Below are 18,590 nucleotides of genomic sequence, written 5' to 3' on the forward strand. Positions count from 1 at the left end.
ATTTTGGTAATAATTTTTAACGCATTTATGATTTTATTTGAGAAAAAATTCTTCTTTATTTCACTTTAATCATGATTCATAATATACCTATTAAATTGTATGGTCATATTATTACTTAGTTTTTTATATGATAAATTATTATTTATTATATTATTGTATTTCATTCCGTGTTTATTACCAAAAATATCGATAAACCGATAAGAAATCTACGAAATAAGTATTACGTAAACGAAAACCGATAGCACGAATAAATGAGTTTACACTTGTCTTGTGCGCAAAATTACACACACAGTACACTACACATATGCATGATGCATATTACGTGACTGTAAAATTAGGGGCATGCGCAATGGCTAATGATCATCATCACGAGGCTTGTTTTCCATCGCCTCTGTATATTAAAAATAGATGTTGTATTTACTATTTGGTATAATCTGCCCACAGCTAGGCCACAGCCACGGCCCACGGCTGTGCCACGTAGTTCAACAATAAAACAAATAAGAATTAGATTGTTTTAATATTGTCATGTCATATATACTGCCCTGCTACCAAGAATTGCAGTAACTCCAAAATTGTGAAAAGTGAGGTTATATAATATTCTTATTAATTGAACGATCCCGCGTCTTTTTTACTAAGGTAAAATGCAGTAAAAATCACTATAAACTCCTTGAAAATCGATTATTATTTCAAAGATATTCTGGAATTCAGGTAAAATACTAAGCAAAAGTGCAGTAACGCCATATACTAAGGACAAAAGCAGCAAGTCCATGGATTTACTGCATAATTTCTTAGGAATCGGATTTCTAGAAGTTTTACATGCTCTTACTGCATATTGCCTTAGTTATATTGTGTGTTTAAATGGCTTCTTTGCCGTAACTCCATAAAATAACTTTTTGACATAACATAGGCTTCAGGATCTTTGAATTTAGATAATTCTAAGTTCTAACCATGGTTATACTTCATAATAATATTGTATTTGATTAGATAAGATTGATTACTCCTAATCTAACAAGTAACAACTGACAAATATGATACTATCTGACTGTTTAGGCGGTTGATAACAAAACAACACGAGTTGTCGTTACACGAGTTCCACACTTCCTGAACATCTTTTAATGAAGTTGGTTTTAAACAATATATTGACTGATTTATTGTTTACATTTTAATTAATAAAATGACTTCTAGACAACGCGTTTTAAAAATGTTAAATAAAGTCGTGCCTAGAAGAAAATTAAAGTATGATGCTATACAAATTCTTACAACAGTTGATGAACCAGGGGATGAACCAAAACCAATATCAAAAAAAAGTGTACAGTTAGAAAAACTAGGTAATTGTTTTATTGTATTACTTAATTAAAACTATTTTACCAACACAAAATAATTTGTTTCTAGAACTTTTAAATACTGATATAAGGTCAATTAACTTTGATATTAGTGATGTTAAAACTACACCAGAGAATAATAATTTAACAAGCGCACTAGTAGTTGAAGCATCAGTTAAAGGTAAAAATTAATTACTTATGATCTATCTAATTCTATCTATCAAAGTTTTTAATTATATGTAACAATTTAGGTATATCTAGAACGTTTTAAATTTGACAATAAGCCCATTGAAATAATTTGCACAAATGATGATAATATTGAAGTTGTAAGAGAAGATGTATTATCATCAGACCAAGGTAATAATTTATCTAAACATTATTATATTTCTTAATTATACCAGTATAATTTATTTCTAGAACTTTTGAATTTTGATAATATGCCCATTGAAATAATTTGTTCGAATGATGATAATACTGAAGTTGTAAGAGAAGATGAATTAACTACAGATGAAAGTAATAATTTATCTAAACATTATTATATTTCTTAATTATACCAATATAATTTATTTCTAGAACTTTTGAATTTTGATAATATGCCCATTGAAATAATTTGTTCGAATGATGATAATACTGAAGTTGTAAAAGAAGATGAATTAACTACAGATGAAAGTAATAATTTATCTAAACATTATTATATTTCTTAATTATACCAATATAATTTATTTCTAGAACTTTTTAATTTTGACAATATGCCCATTGAAATAATTTGTTCGAATGATGATAATATTGAAGTTGTAAGAGAAGAAATGTTAGCATCAGATACAGGTAATGACTATCTAAATAAAGTTTATAATAAGTTTTAGTAAATAATTTATATTTTATAGTTTTTACATTTTACAAAATGTTTAATCGAATAATTGACTAAAATTAAAATAAGAATTACCTATTTTGCTATAATTTGTTAAGTAAACAGTATTTTTTTATGTATTGATAATATTTTTATTTTTATGTATATTAGTTGGAGTAACTACAACTTCTGAAGAAAGTGAGCAATTTGAATTATTTACAAAAGATGGAAACCCTAGAAAAAGGAAAAAATTTTGTACAAGTCTTAAACAAAGAAAAGAAAAGAAACTGGAAAAACTTAAATGTAAACACCAAGTACTTCCACCATGCAAAGAAACTTGTAGGCATAAATGTATTAAAAAAATACCAGAAGAAAGACGGATTGAAATAAATACTATGTTCTGGAAGCTCGGTTGGACAGACAGAAGAACTACTGTTTGCAATTTATGTGAACGCTTAGAAGTAAAGAGAAGACGTGGAAAGGGACAACGTAAAAATAAACAATGTAGTTTTGAATATCATCTGGTCAATGAGTCTTCAATCAATGTTAAAGTTTGTAAACAATTTTTTCTTACTACTCTTGGTTTCAGCAAAACAAATGATAGAGTTGTTTTTGATGTTTTGAGTAAAACTGTTGGTGAGTTGACTCCTCCTTCTAACAAATGGCACAATAAAAAATGTATTAATGTTGAGTTGCATGATTTAGTTAGTAAACACATTGAAAGCTTCAACCCAACTATTTCTCACTACCGCAGAGAGCATGCTCCCAATGTAAGGTATCTGCCTAGTGATGTAAACATAACATCAATGCATAGAGATTTCAATGAAAAAAATCCAGATAGTCATGTTTCATATGATTTCTACAGATTGAAAATTAAAGAAAAACACATTTCATTTGCTATTCTTGGTCACAAAGAGTGTGAGTCTTGTGAGTCTTTCAAGTTGCATGACCATAATGAAGAAAATATTAACTCTGAATGTGACATTTGTATTACAAAAATTGAGCACAGTTATCGTTATAAAAACGCAAGAGAATTGTATAAAGAACACAGCGATAAATCATCAAAACAAAAAACTGAATGCTCTACAACTGCTACAACCGCATATTATTCAGCAGATTTGCAAAAGGTAATAATGTTACCAAGAGTAGACTCATTCAAAAAAGTGATTTTTGTTCGAAGATTAACTGCATACCATGAAAGTTTTGTTCCACTGGGTGACAAATCTATAAATGACACATTTTCTTGCATTTGGCATGAGGCAATAAGTGGCAGAAACAAAGAAGACATTATTAGTACTTACTATGCGTTTTTGATAAGCTTAAGAGATATTCCACATGTAGTGATTTGGCTTGACAATTGTTCAAGCCAAAACAAAAATTGAACATTGTTAAGCTTTTTAATTTTTTTTATTAACAGCAATCAAACGGCAACAAATATTATTGACCTATTCTTTTTTGAACCCGGTCACACGTTTATGAGTGCTGATAACTTTCACCATCAAGTAGAATCATCATTAAAGAAACGAAAAAAAATATACGACTTTAATGACTTTTCAGATGCAATTCAATATGCCAAAAAAGACAAAATCATTGTGAAACAAATGCAAATTGAGGACTTTTATTTATGGAATGATAACAAATCTCAATTAAAAACATCAAAGAGCGCCAATAGAGTTTTACTAAGAGACATCGTAGCGATTAGAGCTGAAAGAAGTAATTTTAATTTACTCTATAAAACAGACCTAAAAAAAAATGATTACCAAACATTAGATTTTCTTAATAAAAGACATTTAAAAAAGACTGCCATGCCAGGACACAAAAATGAACCATGTGGTATTCCAATCACTAAGAAAACAGATATCCTTGATCAATTAAAACAGGTTTTGCCAGAAAATCGAAAACCATTTTGGAAAAACTTACCATCAACAAATAGCAATTGATCAGTTTTTAATAATTGTAAAAATATGTGATTATAATATTATTATTAACTAACTTATGGATCTCGATACAAGTCAGTATCTAGTCACTATCCTGTTAAAACAATATTTTATTAATCTATCTATGTTGTAACAATATTTTATATTAATCTACCTATCTTTCTATATTGATACAAGTCAGTATCTAGTCACTATTTAGTATTTTTATTGTTATTAACTTTTTTATTATATCCACTAACCTATGTTATAACAATATTTTGTTAATCTACCTTTATCCCTTGATACAAGTCAGTATCTAGTCACTATTTAATATTTTTATTGTTATTAACTTTTTTATTATATCCACTAACCTATGTTATAACAATATTTTGTTAATCTACCTTTATCCCTTGATACAAGTCAGTATCTAGTCACTATTTAATATTTTTATTGTTATTAACTTTTTTATTATATCCACTAACCTATGATATAACAATATTTTGTTAATCTACCTTTATCCCTTGATACAAGTCAGTATCTAATCACTACTTTTGTTGTTATTAATGTTAATATTATTATTATTAACATAAATCAGAAAATAAAGAAATTATGTTTTAAAATGTTTTATTACTAATTAGTGTTTTTATCTAATAAATTTACAAATCAATCAATAATATACTTTTGTTAGGTATAATTATGGTGTTTTAGTCTTTATATTTCTTGTACTTGGGTAATTAATTAATTTTATAAATATAATTAATAGGCTTTTTTTTATTGGGAAAAGATTATTAACTTAATCAACTTTATATTTTAGTTTAACTTAATGTTTCAGTAGAAGGCTGCTGCAGAGTGCACATAATATAATAATTAAGAATCATAGGAATGGATTTACTGCATTTTGTAAATTTAATGTGGGTTATTTCCTAAGTAAAAATGCAGTAACTCCTATAATATGTTTAAAAGTGGTAAAAAACATACAAAAAATGAATAAAGTACAAAAAAAATATATCAACAAATAACTTGAACATCTATTAAAAATGATTTATAGAAAAAATAATAAAAAAATAATAACTTCTGGGTCAAAAATTAAAAAAACCTTTAAACACGATTTCCCAACATTTCACTTTTTGGAGTTACTGCAATTCTTGGTAGCAGGGCAGTATATATATAATGTATATGGTATTATTTATAATAATATATATAATTTTAATTATTTTTATGTTTTTAAATTCCATAATTCATTTGTACCTACTCATAGTATAAGGAATATTCCTTATACTATATGTACCTACTGTTTACTGGCGAGCCACAATCACAATCTAGCTTCACGGGCAACGCGCCTGGCAGGATGGCTATAAATTAAAATATAATAAAATTTCTTAGATTTAACTAATAATTCTAACATATTTGCAGACCTCGATTTATGTAGGTTTCTCGTGGACACGGTTTTATCCATTGAACAAAATATTTATATGAATTATGAAAAACAATTACTATTAATTAGGTAGGTAACGGACTCGGCGGAACGCTCGAAAACTTATCACTCGTGGATTGTACCCCTTTATATATACAGGGTGATTTTTTTATCGAAGAATACTCATTATTTAAAAAGTATGAGTGTATGAGTATGAGTGTTCTTCGATAAAAAAATCACTCTGTATAACCTATATTAAACATATTATGCGTCTACATATTATCAAATACTATAGATTAGAATACGGGAAGCTCGTAGATTTTCACTGTAAGATTACACTGTAGCGCTCCATATTATAGGAGGTTGCCTATATAAGCCCCTTAATTTTTCTTTTCTAGACACTGATAACAAATACAATAGATAGTGAATTTAGTTTCAATTTGTTTTACTTTAGTTCACCATAAATTCAACTACTTAAGTTTTTTTCTAATTTTTAAATTAAGTCCATTTGCCTATAGGTACTTAATCGTATAGTGTTATTAGTGTTAAAATATATAAATATACACATAGTTTATTAAGTACGTTCAATACATACCTGTATCGGACTGTATGACTTTATGGATTATGGACACTGGATTACTAAAACAAGGTTTGTTTCATAGAGTAATACTTGATTGTTTATTGTTTTTACAATAACTTAATAGAGTTCTACGTGGTTATACAGCCATATAGGCCTTAAGTTTTAAACATTTAACGATATCAATAGTTGTGGGAAAATAATTATATAATTAGGTGTCACAAAATATTGATTATACTCACTAAAAAATATCTGCACAAAAGTTTGACATAAAGATTAATACAAAATATTATTAAAACAATAAAAAAAAATGTAGGTACTTACTATACTTACCATCATTACAAGTCATAATATTATGTACAATGTACAAATACAAAATAATTAAAGAAATAAAACTTAGGTATAAGAACATTATAAAATATTTGTTAAAAATATTTTCACAATTATGATATAATATGTTAAATGAATAATTAGGTGTATAATATAATACAATATAGGTAAAATTAAAGAATATAAATTATACATTTTGATTAATATACATAAATATACATATTGTCATATTGATTTACAAATGGACAATTTTTTTTAATTTTTAATTTTTTGAATGCAATTTTGAAGACATCAATGTTGTTATTGCTATTTTTTATGAAACTATTTATTAATACATTTAAAAATTATTTTAAGAATTCGGTTTTACATGCATCACATATATTCAATGGTTTACAAGCAAGATCAACAATTTTTATAATTTCTGTTCGAACACCGGTTTTATTTCTTAACAAAAGTGACTCTATATTTAAATTAAATAAACATGTAACTTTTTTTGCAAATTCCAGTGTGTCTTTAAATGGATATAATAAATTGGCATTTTGATACGATTTCATTTCTATGTGTGTATTTTCCAGGTTGACTTGAGGATTATCCTGACTTTTGGCAGCTAGCTTATCTACACATTCTTGATGAATCAGTTTGCTACACACCCATCCAGCTACATAGCCTATCGCACAAGCCTCATGATTTTCCATTAGTATATTTTCAATATTCATTGAAGATAAATGTAAATTAAGACAATCTTTTTTATCAGAATATTCATCATCATTTGGATCACCTATTATTTTTAACTGTATTTTAATTTTTTTTAGCTCACTGAATTTCGTCAAGAACTGAACTGCATCACATTCAGATTCACAATTTCCACTTTGTGACGGTTCCAATAAAGTATTGCACATACACATACGGATTGCTGAATGAAATTTTGTAGCGTCAGGTGTGACATTATTACCTCCTTTTGACCTTACTACTGAGAACACATTTTCTACACAGTCGTGTGTTAGTCTTCTTGTTAGTAAAAAATCTATTTTATATTTTTCATTTAATTCTGTAAATAACAATTTCAAAACAATAATATTTTCTTTCCAACCTACTATACACGGTGGTAATTTACCAGTTCTATTGTGAACTTTAAGTTTTCTTAATACCTGTTCTGCTTCATTCAAAAAATTCCAATGATCAGAAGTTTTAGTTAGTGGCTTTCTTAATGTTTTTGCTTCACTGTGTGTTATACTATTAAAAACATCAAATAAATTATCAAAGAATTCTATAAATCTTGCTGTATGTATAACTGAACTTTTCATTTCATTCATTGAAATTAAAGTCATCATACCAGAACTAACAGAATGGCTTAATGTTTGGGTTGCCATGTGAATTTTATTTAATCGAGGAGCTAACCTTGGCTTTTTGTTTTTGTCCAAATTATAAAAATCTGCTAAATCTGACCAACTACAAATATCATTGTCATAACTGAAATTGTATTTTTTAAAATTATTTCTTACTGATTTAATTAAATGAGGACTATCATGAAAGAAATAAATATTTTCATTATTTAAGTTGATGAATGGTTGAGTTTGTGTGGCTCCAAATAAATTTCTCATACCAATATTATTGGTACCTTGGTCACATATAATAACTTTTGGAATAAAACCAGCATCTCTAACTTTATTGATAACATCAGTAATAATGTTTTTAAGTCTAAAGCCAGATACTGGTCCTTTAGAAAAAAAATATCCTACTATTTGTTTCCAAGGTTTAACTATACCTTTAATCATAACAACTAATGCTTGGTCACAGATGCGATTCATTTTCGTATCAACAAACTCATGATCTATACCAAAGTCTTCATAACCACTGAATTGATCATTTTGAGAGTTATAAGAAATCAATTTTTTTAGTGACATCTCATCCATTATAATTGATATCAGCTTTTCACTTGGTGGAACATCCTTAAACTTTATTTTTAAAACATCAAGAATATTTGAGTTTACCCCACAAGAAACATTTATCGATTGTAGCCAATTTCTAAGTGATCTCACTGTTGGAAGACATAAATACCTGCGCATGAAATTGTATGCCTTAGGGGAATTATAATATAATGCAAGTGCAAATGATTTTTGATTTTCCTTATATCTGCGACCATATTTGTTTATATTAGCTAGTTTTAATTGGTTTTTTAAAATAAAATTATTGTGCAATGTAGTTTGAAATAAATTCTTATTCATTTTTAATTTGTTAAGATTCTTTTTTTTTAACAACTGTATTCTAGCTTTATTTTTATTTATTAACTTTTGCATTGTTCTAATTTTTAATCTTAATCTCTTATTTTCCTGGTCACATAATTGAGGATTATGATGGACACGTAAGCGATAATCTAAACATTGTCAAATAAAATATTCTGTTAGTATGCTTCATAATTTATTAATAGTAACAATATAAATATGAGGATAAAATTATGTTTAGTAAAAAAGGTTAACCGCGCCAGCTATAATATTATATTTTCTATGCCTTGTACATATTGGGTATTTCCGTTCAAAGGATTATATAAATTAAGAATTAAATAAATATATAAATCAAACAAGTATTGTACTTTATTAAAATATCATTAAAACTTTTACAGCCATTATACAATGTATTCATAGTAATTGTAGTCTTCAATTTAATTTGTTATGTCATAAAAAATGCAGTGTTTATATACATTTTGATTCCATTTATCCGCTTGTGTTAAGTTCACTTCATGACTCATTGATATGTAAATGATTTTGATGTACAATTTTCAAACACATACAAAATAAAATAAACAAGTTAGTTATTTTTAATTGATATGGAATCGTTGTTACTTACCTTAATTACTAATTGAATGAATATCAATGTGTACAAGTAGTACTTTAGAGACGTTGTAGGCATTTTGTCAGTGTTATATGAAATGAGAATTGAATAGAATATGTAAAAATAAATTAAATATAATAATTAATAAAGCTTAAAGAATTCACTTAAAATCCAGTAGTAAATAAGTGATAAGTATTCAAACAATATTACTGAAATATAACAAAGGTCTTGTTTACAGAATATTTAATATATAATATTGTAAGATTATTTTTTCCATAACATTATCATAATGTTATAACACTAAGATTATTATAATATAATTGCAAAATATTATTATAATATTATTGTATAATATTCTCAGAATGTGAAAATTGTTGACAAAAAACTTTCTGAGAATATTTAAAGAATATTTAAAAAGATTCAAGAAACTTTATGTTCATCTTTTAAGAATATTTTGATTTTCTAAGTAACATTGCTAGAATATTATTATTTATTATAACATAATTTTGGTATCTGGGATGGTACAGAACGAAACCTGAGTAATGAACGATTGGCAAGTTCCAACTTTCCAAGGCGTGCGTGGTGAAAACATTTTTCCTGCGCGTTTGAAAACTGCGAACGTACGCTAGCTACGGTGTGTAAAATATAAATTCAGCGTTTTGAACGCTGCGTCGAAAACGTTAGGTGTGAACGGCTTTATAGTTGAAATACTCTGCCCCCCTGCTGTAACCATCATCAATAAGTCGAACACTCTATAACTATATCAGTATAAATGTATAATGCATATTGCATATTATTCACAAATTATATCATTCGGAATTAGAAACCCTTCCACCCCAAAAAAATTGAAAATAAATTATATATAATAATATGATATCATTGGCATACTTGCAGGAATTTTCAAGTGTGGGGTGGATAATAATTTCTAGGGACACATTATATTATAGGAGGGCTATAATGGCGCACTTAAGAAACGGGAACGTAAAAAAACGGCAATGCTGCAATTATTAAAAAAAAATAAAAATAACATCAGAATGATGAAAAAATATTTCTAAAATAATTTACTTAAATATTTTAGTTGTGAACTATAAGAAAATCTTTCTAAAATAAATTACTAAAAATATTTCAGAGGAAACTATCAGAAAATATTTCTAAGATAAACTATTTAAAATATTTCCATTGAAGCGTTTAGAAAATATTTTTAAAATAAATTTGTCATAATATTTTCGTGTTTATGATGAGTGAATATTTTTTAAAATATAATCATCACCTAAATGCTGCGTGGGTTACTATATTTAAATGCACATTTTATGTGGTAATCGAAAAAAAATAATCCCCGACCCTAGGAAAAAAAATCCCCAGTACAATATTACTCAAAACAGTCAAAACCTCATGAAAATGGTTGAACAAATATTTTTTAAATCTTAATTAATATAATATATTATATTAATAATAATTACCACATTATTAATATTTAATTACAAATACGTATACCTACGACCTACGTATATTGCCGGAGTGGAAATTAACAATAGTATTTTATATCACAATATTATAATTCGATAAGCCATAATATTAGATTATTAGAAAACAATGCAATAATGAACTGTGAGTAGTGAGTACCTATTCATTTCTTAATTTTTCCATGCAACATTTTTAACTAATCAAACTAATTAAATATTTCTAACTATTATCTGATAATTATTATATTATTATTATTATTATTATTATTATTATTATTACCTATATTTTGTATAATTAACGTAATTCGACGTATATTATTCGAAATAATTTTATATTCTGTTTTTACTGTGAGTAGGCAAGGTTGGGCAGTATCTTCGATACAAGTATCGTAGATACGTATCTTAGATACAATTGTATCTTGTATCCTGTATCTTAATACAATTATATGAAGTATCGAATATCTTGTATCGTGATACCTTTTTAGTACAATGTATCTAGTATTTCTTAAAATAATTTATGATGCGATACAAGATACAATAGAGCTTGCGCTAAAGAAATATTAGAACTGCACAATTTACTGTTTGTATTACAGAAGTAAAAAAATTTGATGATCGCTTCGCGTGAACATAAAAAATAATAATAATAATATTATATTATACGTCATAATGTATACATTATTTTATGGCCGTAGTTTTAATCTTTTGATAATCATAGATAAATATTTATTATTATAATATGCATTAAAAAAAAAAAATATGTAACAAATATGCAAGAACATTTTTTTTATTTACATAAAATTTACAAATTAAACAACTTACAATAATTAATTACTTAATTAAGCTGAGTACTTAAATAAAAAATTTTCATTTTAATATGCAATATATTTCGATTTTTGTAAAAATATATAGAAATATACAAATAAAATTTCACCATAAGATTCAAATTATTACGCTTTGTGACAAAGATACAAAACATTAAAAAGGAAAAAAATATGATATTATGTGATATATCTTATGTCTATGACCAAACGCTTGATGGTCGGTGATTGATTGTCGTACAATTAGACCGCAGGATATTAATAATGATATTAAATAATAAAAATACTCCATGCGCTGTCTTAATACGTTGACTGCAGCATGGGTATACAATTCAGTGATACCCATGTGCGGAAATTTTTGTATAAATATTCAACACATGACAGTCCAAGAAAAACAACATAATATTATAACTAAATAATATTATAATATTAATAATTCGTTGGCTAAAAGAAAATAATCATTGAAGCTCCACATGGAGCTATTTTCGAATAATAATTTGTAATAATAGTTTAATAATGATATATTTATAATATAATGAATTGGATATCTTACTTGGAAAATCGAGTAGAAATAATATAAAAATAGCTGGAATTTAAAAGGTCTACCCTATGCATTTAACATATTATTACAATCCGTCAATCCACATTAGTTCATGGTTATATCCTAATGTCTCGATAATATAATTTGATTATTATGAATTATTATAACATTAATACAAATCGTTTTGGTCTATATTATACTATTATCTATAGTATATTAGTTATTGTTTTACAATGCTAAAATAGGTAGGTAGGTAGCAGTAAGTACTGCACAATTAGCGTTTTAGAACTGCACATTTTATTTTAGAACTGCACAATTTGTGTTGTACTGCACATTAGCGCAAACCCTGAGATACAATACAATTCTGATTTTATTATCAAAATAAGAAGAAATAAGAAATAATTATAATAATAATAATTAATGATCCAGAAATTAATATTTTTATTTAATATTGTAGGTTGTAAGAAATAATTTTTCAGCCCAGTACCGATAAATCATAAAATATAGTTATACATGTGTGTGTCGTGTGGTGTATATTGTATATAATATATATATATATATATATTATATATACACTGTGACACACGCACATTGAATTGGACTTTACGTCTGTTCCTTATTAGGTACCTATCCATAATTTTGTATAATGGTGTACCTAATAGTTACAACGTTATAGTGTAGGTACCTTTCATGATAAAGTAGCTAATGAACACGGTTAATTTGTTTTATTTTGTTTTATTACTAATTTATAATTATTTCTGAATAAGTGTCAGTTTTTATTATTTTATTTGTCATTCTAATTACTTAATGAAGTGCCCATCCCTATATTTTTTAAAAATCCAGTGACTAGTTTTATTAAAATGTATCGAGTATTGAGTATCGAGTATCTAGTATCGCGATATTTCAAAGCCAAGTATCGAGTATCTAGTATTGCGATACTCCAAAGCAAAGTATCTATTGTATCACGATACTCCAAAGCAAAGTATCTTATATCTAGTATCTCAATACTCCTTTTTGAGTATCTTGCCCAACCTTGTGAGTAGGTGCCTATGTTCAATGATTCGTTTAATTATAGATAATAATTAACGTTTAAAAAGTATTTGTTCAACAATTTTCATGAGGCTGTGAGTAATATTGTAGTCTGCAGGGGATTTTTTTCCTAGGGTCAGGGATTTTTTTCCGCAATTCATTTTTTATACACACTAAACCGCACACAACAATCATAAGTATCATTTGAAGTTCCTATACCTTATGAATTATTGTCAAAATGTCACAGAAAACGTTATATTTTATTTCATGGATTCAATTTTAACCTACTAACATAAAATATGTATATAGGTAATAGGTATATATATATATATATGTTATTGTTTTTTGTAAATTATAATTTAATATACGCATTTGTAATTAGTTATTAATTATTGATACTAATTAACGTTAAAAAAAAAAGCGGGTAAGTGGGTATCGCTCTGCTGTGGGTGGGGTGGACCTCTGACTAGGGTAGGTTAAATTTTAATGCAATGATGTGTATCATTGTATACGAAAAACGATTCTGAACGGAGACGGTTTATCTGTCTAGGATATATTATAGATTGTTAAACATTTTCAAATCTTAGATTTAAAAAGAAATTTTTTTATGAATTTCTTGCTTAAAATAATTTGCGAATTTTCGTGATTTTTACGTATGTTGTCAAAATTAAAATTTAAATGCTTGTAAAAAAAAAATGTGACTATGCATTTCTTTTATTTTCCAACTGTTTTTTTTTTTTGTGTCTGTGTACAGCATAACTAGTCGAAATAATGCTTCGATTTCAAACTTTGGGGGTGGTTTCCGATGTAAAATTGAAGATCCTTGGTGCATTATAGAGGTCAAAAGTAAACATTTTCCAACAGTTTTCAAAAAAATCGAGAAAAACAAAAAAAAAATGACAGAAAAACGGGAATTTTTACGCAAAATGGACTTTGTTGTGCCAGCTGTTTGTGTACAGGACAATGAGATGCTTTCAGCACGTGTAACAGATTCTGAACATGATGAATTATAATTAAAATCAACTTGTTTTAATTCATTGAATTTGTGTCAACTGTTTTTGGGGTATTTAATATAAAAATGTATTTGTTCATTATTATTTAAAATCAATGTACTTTTATTTTGTACAATTTTTTCTTTAAATATAAGATTGTAAAAGTAATTTAAAATTTGTTTCTATTAAAATAAAATAAAATTGTGATTGATAGTTTAAGCCCAAGTAGTCATGATATGAACATCAAACTTGTTAAGTTCTTTACGGTTTTTAATTTATGATGTATCCTATATAATATTGTGTTTTGTTGCAAAATATTTTACAAATTATTAAACTATAAATTAAATTACTTAACTTCAAGTTATTTCTTTATGATTTGTAATAATGTTGATTATACTGATTTGATCATTAAAATTAAGTACTAACTAGTAGCTATTCTCTACTACCTAACTCTATTTAATTATTTAGATCCATTCATCTATTAGATTACCATGTAAAGAAATTTAGAACTGAATATGTGACAAGGCAGCTTATTCATATTAATAGTTTACTAAAACTATCAGTTTTTTTTATTTAAACCTCTCCTTGGTCACAAAGTAGTTAACTAAGTTCACATTTTTTTTTTTTGACAATACCATTAAAATACTTAAATTACTTAAAATATACATAACTAGATCTAAAGTAAGATAAATTTGTTTAGATTAAGATTTTTTAAAGGCAAATAAGCAAGATTAGTGATAGTATAACTAACATTAAATAAGTTTGAGAAAATATAATTATGTATAAATAAAATAGGTTACAATTTATACTATTTATCTTAGTCTACATTCGAAACGTGGAAGGAAAATAAATTTATTTTACTTTTAGATTCTGAACGAAGTGATGAATGTATTGATTTTACAATGATGTGTGTTTTTTTTTTTTTTTTTTTGTGTCTGTAGAGCATAACTAGTCAAAATAATGCTTCGATTTCAAACTTTGTGGGTGGTTTCCGATGTAAAATTGAAGATCCTTGGTGCATTATAGAGGTCAAAAGTAAACATTTTCCAACAGTTTTCAAAAAAATCGAGAAAAACAAAAAAAAAATGACAGAAAAACGGGAATTTTTACGCAAAATCAGTTTTCGACCAAATCGATTTTTTTATATGGTTGTAATTCAAAAAATAATCACTTGAAATACTTGAAATTTTCACCAAATGTTTATGTTAGTGTTCTCTAAACACAGTTTAATTTTCAAAAATTTTGACTTTTTTTGAGTTATTTATAGACCACTGAAATTGACACTTTTTTTGAGAATTTTTTTTTGAAGTGTCGGTAAAAAAATGTTGGACGACCAAAAAAACTTGAAAATTTAATACAAGGTTCCTTATGAGGTTTTCTTATTGTAGCTAAAAAAAATTAAAAATCGTAAGTCACAATTTTTTTTAATAAGCTTTTATAGTTCAAAATTTAACGAAATCTGTCGAAAACGCGAAAATTTGCAAGTAATTTTGAAGTTGAAAAATCATAAAATTTTTTGCGTTTATAACTAAGGATTGAAAATACAACACTAAGTTCTCCATAAGTTTTCCTTCAAGTAGCTATAGAGAAAACTCGAAGTATCATAATAGAAAAGATTTTAAGTGCGTTTGAATTTTAAATTTTTTACGAAATAGCGTAACGATAACGATTTATCCTGAAACGATTTTAAATATTTGTTATTATTCAAAAAGTATAAGTCGTAGATACTTGAAAATTTTACCAGTTATTAGGATTGGTATTTTCTTTACATGATTAAATTTTCAAAATATTTTGACTTTTTTTGAGATATTTATAGACGACTGAAATTTTCAATTTGTCTGAAAATTTTTTTTTGAAATGTCGATAAAATTTTTTTGGCCCTATCAAAATACTTGAAAATTTAATACAAAGTTCCTCATAAGTTATTCTTAAAGTGATTAAAAAATTATAAGAATACATAGGCACAATTTTTTTTTATAAGCGTTTATAGTTCAAATTTTTACGAAATCTGTCGAAAATGTGAAAATTTGCAAGTAATTTTGAAGCTGAAAAATCATAAAATTTTTTGTGTTTATAACTAAAGATTAAGAATACATCACTAAGTTTTCCATAAGTTTTACTTCAAGTATCTATAGAGAAAACTCGAAGCGTCATTATAGGAAAAATTTTAATTGCGTTTGAATTTTAAATTTTTACGAAATAGCGTAACGATAACGATTTATCCTGAAACGATTTTAAATATTTGTTATTATTCAAAAAGTATGAGTCCTAGATACTTGAAAATTTTACCAGTTATTAAGATTGGCATTTTCTTTACATGATTCTTACCGGTTCTTTTGGTTATAGCAGTAATAAATAAAAATAAGTATTAACTTATACCCACACAGCAATTTTAAAATATATAAATTTTCACAATATTTGAAAAAGGTTTTACTGCCAATATTTGTTTCAAAATATTGTGCAAATATTTTGTAAATATTTGATCCACAAATATTTTCATCCAAATATGATGAACGTATTTTGAAAACGTTATACACCAAATATTTTAAAATAGTATTTCATTCAATCTTTTGAAAATATGTGATTTACAAATATTTTCACCCAAATATGATGAACGTATTTTGAAAACATTATACACCAAATATTTTAAAACAGTGTTCCATTCAATGTTTTGTAAATATTTGATCGACAATTATTTTTACCCAAATATGATGAACGTATTTTGAAAACGTTATATACCAAATATTTTAAAACAGTGTTCCATCGAATGTTTTGATAATGTTTAATTTACTAATATTTTTACCCAAATACGATGAACGTATTTTGAAAACGTTATACACCAAATATTTTAAAATAGTATTCCATTGAATCTTTTGAAAATATGTGATTTAAAAATATTTTTACCCCAATATGATAAACGTATTTTGAAAACGTTATACACCAAATATTTTAAAACAGTATTCCATCGAATGTTTTAAAATTGTTTGATTTACAAATATTTTTACCCAAATACGATGAACGTATTTTGAAAACGTTATACACCAAATATTTTAAAATAGTATTTCATTCAATCTTTTGAAAATATGTGATTTACAAATATTTTTTCCTCAAATACGATGAACGTATTTTGAAAATATTATACACTAAATATTTTAAAATATTATTCCATTCGATGTTTTTAAAAATGCTTAAAATTGTTGGTAGTGATATCGCACGCGTGACCTAGCAGAAATTTTTAAAAAAACGTACCTAATACCTATGAACCTATAGGTTCATTTATAGAACATATAGGTATATATAATATATATTATATACCTATGTTCTACTTTTACCCAATCGATAAATCATAAACATGTACGATACATTATTGAGACTGTCCAATTCGTACGATAAGATAAAATGAATAACCTGTATATATAATAAAATATAATAACCTATATATAGAGATACTGTATATTTATACCTAAAGGTATAGTATATAATATTAATATAATATACTATACCTTTAGGTATATAATTATATGTATTATATATAATATTATATACTGTATAAGGTACTACGTATTTTAATGTTTTACGATTTTTTTATATGCACGTTATTTTATTCATTAAAACTTATATTAATAGTGTATATAATTGTAATCATATTATAATTGTGTACCCATTATATATTATCTAATATATATATATACCTATAAATTATATAATTTATTATTTCAACTAATAATGAGCGAGTTGCGAATATTATTCAATTTGATCAGACAAGAGAGACATCATAATATTAGTATTATACCTAGTATAATACCTATACCTATACCTATAGGTAAACATATTATAAAGTAGTTACCGCTATTGAATTTTATTTTGTATTTGGCAGTATTAATTCTAAAATTATATATTTCTCTGTGAGCATGGTATTTATGCTTTATTTATAAAATCTATTATATTATTATATAAATGCAGAAAAGTAGCGTGTCGACGAGGCGTATTTTTTAACCCTAAGGCCAAAACTCAAAAGTTACTGCAGGCTACAGTGGTGGAAAAATTTGGTAATAGAACTTGTTTAAGTCATGTATCTTAATCTTACAAAAAGACTAGCACCACGTTTTTAATTTTTGGTTCATTTCCCAATTTTATAGATAGTTTTTTGTGTTTCTTGAACATTATGAAAAATGGACGTATATCTGGTTTTTGCACCGGGGCCTTCAATTGAATTTACATATATTGTACCTACATTTGTACACATATAAAATAAACATAATATATAGTGTACCTATATAGGCATAATAAATAATAATAATGTATAGTTTAGGTTTAAATATAATTATGTGGCTACATAATTCATAATTATTATTTATTTGATATATTGTTTTTCTGAGTGGTAAGAATCTATATGCCTATAATAACATAATATAGTAGCTATATTATATTATATTGAATTTTATAAATCAATGATTTAAATTTTGTGTAAAGTAAAAAAAAACTATGATGTATATATAAGTATATATTACA

The 18,590-nt window shown here is 25.8% G+C and overlaps 1 long non-coding RNA gene and 1 pseudogene across 1 annotated transcript; one reads left to right on the top strand and one right to left on the bottom strand.

Annotated features, from left to right (window-relative positions):
- The window catches only part of LOC149062623 (uncharacterized), a 512,259-nt pseudogene that overhangs the window by 398,756 nt on the left and 94,913 nt on the right, over positions 1-18,590 (bottom strand).
- Positions 5,928-8,637, top strand: LOC149062641 (uncharacterized). The gene is made up of 3 exons (XR_016189429.1): positions 5,928-6,148; positions 6,982-7,133; positions 7,219-8,637. It is a non-coding gene; the product is annotated as an uncharacterized LOC149062641 (long non-coding RNA).

This window comes from Diuraphis noxia, unplaced genomic scaffold (genome assembly GCF_037042655.1).
Source record: "Diuraphis noxia isolate RWA-SAM2 unplaced genomic scaffold, SU_Dnox_SAM2 contig0001, whole genome shotgun sequence".
In the NCBI taxonomy this organism is placed as follows: Eukaryota; Metazoa; Arthropoda; class Insecta; order Hemiptera; family Aphididae; genus Diuraphis; species Diuraphis noxia.